This window comes from Zingiber officinale, chromosome 10A (genome assembly GCF_018446385.1).
Source record: "Zingiber officinale cultivar Zhangliang chromosome 10A, Zo_v1.1, whole genome shotgun sequence".
Lineage (NCBI taxonomy): Eukaryota > Viridiplantae > Streptophyta > Magnoliopsida > Zingiberales > Zingiberaceae > Zingiber > Zingiber officinale.
Window position 1 is genome coordinate 50,380,106 of NC_056004.1, and position 6,754 is coordinate 50,386,859.

The following is a 6,754-nucleotide window of genomic DNA, read 5'->3' on the forward strand; positions in this document are numbered from 1 at the left end:
CCTCGAGGAAGACATCCCCTCCTGCTCATCTAGCTGTCTACAAGACTGAGCGGGAGGGGGGTCCGCTCGGCTGTGCCCCACACTGCTAAGGGAATGACCAAGCCGAGCGGGAGGCTTGCTCGTCCCCTAGTGCTTCATCCTGCTCTCGCCTCGCCACGCACAGTCAAGCCGTGTCCCCCGTCCGGCCGAGCGGGGGCTCCGCTCAACCCCTGAGCGTCGGAAACCCAACATTGAGCTAGGCTGTTGCATCGTCGCCCGGGCAGTTCACCGGCCGTTCGGCGGAGCCCAGGATGTTTACCGTGCTGACTCTGACCCTCACGCGTCATTGACTCCTCTGTAATCCGAGTCCCACTTTACCCTTGGATCAGTTTTAAAAGAGAGTTTTAAGTTTTAAAATCTTTTCTTTTTTGTTGCCATCTATATTGGTTTAAAAAGAGAGATTTTAATTTTGATAAAACTTTCCTTTTTTGTAACCATGATTTAGAAGAGAAGTTTAATTTTAAACTTTCCTTTTGTAGCCATCACAATAGGAAATTTAAAGGAGAGAGATTTTAATTATTATTAAAATTTCCTTTTTTGCCATGACCAAAGATTATAAAAGAGAGGTAGAGAGTGTCTTATGGGAAAAATGAATAACACATAACACATCTCCATATTTCTCTTGTTTCCTTAGGGCCGAAACCTAAGCTTTCTCTCTTCTCTTTTCCTTGGTGGTCAACTCTTCTCTCTTTCTCTTCTCCCTTTGTTTTCTTCTCTTAAGGCTAACGGCACATCAAGCTCCATCTTCTTGTGGCCGGTTTGCATGGAGGGGAAGAAGAAGAGAAGGAAGTTTCCTATTTTGACATTCCTTGGGTGGAAACTTGTAGGCAAAGAAGAAGGTTCGGGTGGATTTCATCTTGGTAGATCGTCGCCCACACGACGTCCAAGAGGAGGAGAGGAATACAATAGAAGATCAAAGAGGTCTTTAGCTGCAAAGAAAGGTATAACTAATTATTGTTTCCGCTGCATAATTAGTTTGTGTTCTTTGTATGGATCCTGAAATACCAACACAAGATGTTATCGATTTTGTGTTTCAATTTTGTGTTTCTATTGTGGTCTCTATAGTTAAACCTAAGGTTACTGTAAGAAATTTAAATATTCAATTTTCTTGAAAGGCTTTGTCTAGGAAGTGGTGGATGATCTCATACCCAAGAAAGTCGAGTGTCTCGCTATGTTTAACCTGGAAGTCAATCTTTGAAATAGATATTTAATCAACTTCTGTAATATGATTTAACTTTTGAAGAACACATGGGTTGAACTTGGAGCAAAAATGTTAAGTTTCGTTTCCAATCTAAGTTTAACTTCTGAAGAACAACTTGGATTAAAAATGTTAAGTTTCGTTTGCAATCCAAGTTTAACTTCTTTAGAGCACATGGACTGCTAGGAAAAATTTTGTTCTTGTACAAATTTTTGAATAAGGGAAACCGAACGGAATTCTAAGTAGCACCCAACAATAGATGATCTCAACACTATGGTGGTGTAAATGATCATTTGAACGTATGGATGTAGAGACCATTAGAACTAGCCAAAGCCTTTACTTTGAACCCCTCAATCTATGAATTCTTCAACACCTTTTGCTCACTTTCCCAAAGACGATGCCATTTTGATGCAGACGTAATCCTCCTCCTTACTCCTAGCTTGGTCTCACAACTTCCTTCGGGTTCGAATATGGTAGAGCTCCTGATCAACTCTAGCATTCTACTTTTAAACATGCATGCCAATAACTCTCATCCTTCTAAACCAAAGTGGGTTCTTCACCTGAGCTTATCTTTGCCCAATCTAGTTTTCACCCAAGATAGTATTTATCCGAGTTGATCGTTTCTCGAGCTAGTTTGATGTGGGTCACCATCGCTCTCCCTGATTGAGTCTGATGAAGCATCTGATCCCATTCACTCATGTTGGCCAACGACTCACACATGTCTGTGGTTGGTGTAGATCTGTGGCCTGCACGGGTTTGCCACCTTGGCCTTCGTCGATGTCCCGCTCCTAGCTCGATCGCGCCATCTCTCATGAGTTCATTTCCAATATAGTTTCTATCCTCCTGCACCTAAATGGATCTTTCACCTACACATTAACACCCATTATTGGGGGTTGGTGTAGCTGGAATGCCTCTTTGATGGTTAAATCAGCATAGAGATGAAAGAAAAAGTCAGTGAAGATCTAAAAGAAATGAAATGTAATGCCTTCTTCAAGAGAGAAGGGATTAAAGGGAAAAAGAGTTAAAACATATCAACTTAGTGGCAGAGTGTAACTTACAACTTGCTCCTTGTCACTTACCATTCCTTTCCAAGAAATAGAAAGGGTTGCCTCCTTCGGAGAGGAGGGCTTGAGAGAAGAGAAGCTAAGCGAATCAACTTAGTGGAAATGAGAGGAACCTCTAGAAGTTTCCATTCCCTTGACCTTCCATCATCCTCCTGTGTGCCTGCTACACATACCTTTCTTTATGTGCCTCCTTCATGGAAGAGGGCTTGAGAGAAAAAGGGATAAAAGGGTTCCTTCTTCGGAAGGACTTTAACAAAAGGAAGAAGATGAACAGTTGATCGGGTCAACTGTGTTGACTTGGCATTACTGACAGCGAGTAGCCATTCTTCTAGAGAGAGAGAGAGTGAGTGTGACAGTGTGAGAGAGAACTAGAGTGCCAGCCCAATCCCCCTCTTTTGCTACCCTCACTTTCCTTATATAGCTGAGACACAAACCTTCCCATCCTGCTACCACATGTAAACGCTCTCCACACAAGCTGTCATGTGTACTCATCAAATAATTAAAGGTGTGGGGGATGTGAGGATGCTACTGTCCTGGCAGAGGTATAATCACCTTCCCCCTTGTCAGAGATGGGATCTGTCTAGGAGATATGTTGCAACTTTACTGCGGTTGACTTTAAACCATCATATGCCATCATTTGTCTAGTCACCTGACACCAATCATCTCCTTGACAGCTCCTACCAAGTCTATGCTTAAGACACTAGCTCTTATCATAGTTAGGATCAGGAATCATTAGCAGGAATGATTAAGTCAAATAAGAGTTTAGAGAAGATATTCCCAAGAGGGGATATTCTCACGGCTTGGACAGTGCCAAGAACAATGTCAAATTGGGATGCTCTCTCATAGTCAGTTAGTTATGAAAAGAGAGGTAGCTTAGTAGATTTTTCCAATAAGGTACCCTCGGGGGAAAGTATCCGTGTGGGTCGACCAAGCTTCTTCACCAAGACGGATGAATACCTGAGTGAGTCAACTGTAACTTTTTCACCTAAGAAGATTAGCCGCTATGTCTTTGGATCCGCATGGGTGGACTAGCCCAAGTTGACCAATAATCCGATCCTATAGGAGGCATGTGCACCGGTCGATAATAGTGAGGGTCGCTAAGGCATGATCAGATAGAATATGTCATCTAATGGGGATGTTCCCAAGCCACGAACTTCCCAAATTATAAACTCCCAAGCTGTGTTATCTTTCGGGGATGTTCTCAAACCATAGTTCTTTTCAAACCACAACACTTCTCAAGTCGTGCACTTCTCTGGTTTATTTCTTGTCTATCTAGTCACGTCTTCTATTGACACTTGTAGACCCATCTTAATATATGTCTGGGCAAAAATTACGAGGCATGTTGATAGATATTTCTTATAGGTCAACTCACCCGAGTGAGATATGAATATCCTCGGCATATCAAATTTCATTAGTAAATTTACGTTCACTCATTAAAAACGAGCTTGTGGCACGTTCCTAAGTCACTTAGTCACTAGCTTGTGAGCGCATCGGCTGCATGGCCACGAGCCACAACCCATGAGTACACCGTTAACTATGTGCTTGCTAGCTGCCCTAAGCATGTAAATTCGTTTGATTTGCACATTTCTTTCTTTACATTATATCATAGTTAAACTAAGTTAATAGGTCTTATGGTGAATTCTCAATGAGGGCAAAATATCTATTGGGTGTTTGACCTTCCCCTGACAAAAGGCCGATGTGCTATAATAAAATATCTCCTATAATTTATCTATTTATATTTAGTTAGGGGTCGATGATACTAAACTACTTGAGCGTCATTATCTCTGCTCCAATACTTAAACTAAGTTAATTATTTTTTTTCTTTTATATTGTTTCTTTTGTATAATGAATGGAAGATATAATTTATTACATTGGTGATAGCCAACATGCATTAACCATCAGGTCCATATCACCTATTTATTGGAGTGCAGCTTGATGGGTATAATTGAGTTGGTATTTAAACTGGATTTATGATTATCAGTGAGGTATGATTTGTTTTAGACAAGTATAATTAGATCGTAAATCTATCTAATCAAAATCTGATTGATTAAAATTGAATTATAATGTATGTATATAATTAATCTATAGAGATGATATTATTAAAATATCTTTAATAATGCTAATTAAATTCTAAGTATTTAGTATTGTTCAATTAGATTATCTTATGTCGCGGCCGTTTCTCTTTTTTGGCAATCAGTAGGATAAATTATTATTTTTATTTGATTTCGTTACATGTACGGTGGTTTAAATTTTTTGGAATCAGAATTTAATCACCCCACGTAATTGACTTAACACAATTTTTAATTTTAGAAACTTTTTAGTTTTGATATGAAAGGGACAAGATTTAATTTGATGTGATTCAATTTTAATTATAATTTATTCACTTAATTGACTTTATCACATCATATTTTTGCATCCTCCAATTTTTTTTTTATTGAAACTGAACGCTGTAAAAATAAATTTAATGTGATTAAATTGAATCTTAACATTGTAATATCAATAGAATGTTCAACCTTTCTATTTTCAAATATAATTTTAAAAAATAGCTTATTGATCACAATTCCCTACATTGTAATTAGTTTTTACTAAAGTCAAAGCAATACAATTAAATTTGATGTGATTTAATTTATATCGAATTAGAATTTAATCATTTTAAGTAACTGACTTTTATATTTTAAGTATCACGCTAGTTTAAGTTTAGATTTTTTTTGGTTTTGGTCACAGTTTTCTATTTCGTAATTATTTCTCATTCAAAGTGAAAGAGATAAAATTAATTTTGTCTTTGAAGTAGTTTTTTTTAAAAAAAAATAATATTGTTTATTTTTTTTATTTTATTTACAAAATTAAATAAAAAATATTTAAATAATTATATATATATATATATATATATATATATTATGGATAATCTGTCAAAAATATTAAGAAATTAGTCAATTTTAAATATATTAAATTAAATTTATCTATCGAGATTATCTGAACAAATAATCTTAGACTACTAGCTGAGATTGATTTCTATCAAGTGCTAGCTATAAAGTGGTTGAGCAAGCAGAATAGTCTAATGGTCGGATGGGCAAAGCAGCAGAATGGCTGATCAGGCGGCCGAGTGACAATGTAGCCTAGTCAAGAGTTGGCAAGTTGGTCGAGTGGGCTTATCGTCCGAGTGGGAAAATCGTTCGAGCGGGTAGAGTGGCAGATCAAGCCGAGCGGGCAAGTACTCGATCAAGTAGAGTAGAGTAGCTACGAGCTAGTAATGCGGTCGAGCAACATATCAGTTTGAGTGAGCGATCAGGTAGAGTAACCGACTAGGTATACCAATTGAACGAGGAAAGGCAGGGCTACCTAAAGGTAGAGTAGCCCGAGCGACAAAGCAGCTGATCAAGACGAGCGACCGACCGGGTAGTGTGGTCGAGTAGTAGATCAACTGAGCGACATATCTGCCGAGTCGTAGAAGGGGCTGACCGGGCAGAGCAGCCTTATAGTAGAAGGCAGGGCAGCCCAAGTGACAGAGAGGCTCGAGTGAGTAGAGCAGCCTAGTGGGCGAAGCGACCGAGCGGGCGAGTGGACCGAGGCATGCGATGGTCGTAATTTCCTTGAAATAGATTCACCCCACCTTCGACTGTGTTTCGACGTTTTCTCGAGTCATCTATTTCCCAGGATACAATTTAACCATGATGTGCACCAAGTATTGGTGGTCACAACGAACTGAGGGGTATCCAACTATTATCACGGTTACTCCGCCGAGCAAGAGATGCATGATAGAGGAGGAGGGAGAACATATGTGGAGAGATTCAATTTTTTTATGTGTTATCTTTTGCTTAAGACCATCGTCTCCCTTTATATAGGAGCACTATCTCTCACCTGTGTTGAATGTCGAATAATGGTCATTCAATACCTAGGGATTAATGATAGCCGGCGACCATCAATGACCGACCATTACTATCCAGAAGGTTACGAAATCGCCATTAACCATGGTTAATGTTTTCGTTACCTTCTTGAGTAGCAAACGAAAAAGAATCCAGGTGGTAAAATATTAGTTGTTCCACTTGGACAAATTTTACCTAGATCGGTCCGACATTCAGCACACGATGCTCGCATATGAGTCAACATGGTTAAGTGCAATCCAGGCCATGGATTTGCACCCTGCCTCCTCCCCGTGCATCCACGCATGAGAGAGAGCCTCTCCCCATGCATTTGTTCACATTATCAATGCATGTGAATTAACATAAACCAACAAAAATGGTTTGAAACTCCTAATGTGGGTCTAAAGTCTTATTCACAATGGAACTTCTCCATTCACAATGAATATATGTGAATGGAGAGTGGTGGATGAGGAAAGAAGCTCATTGTGAATGAGACTTTATTTCCACAATAAGAGTTTCAAAGCATATTAATTGGTTTATATTAATTTACATGCATTGATGATGTAAACAAATACATGAAGAGATGCTCTCTC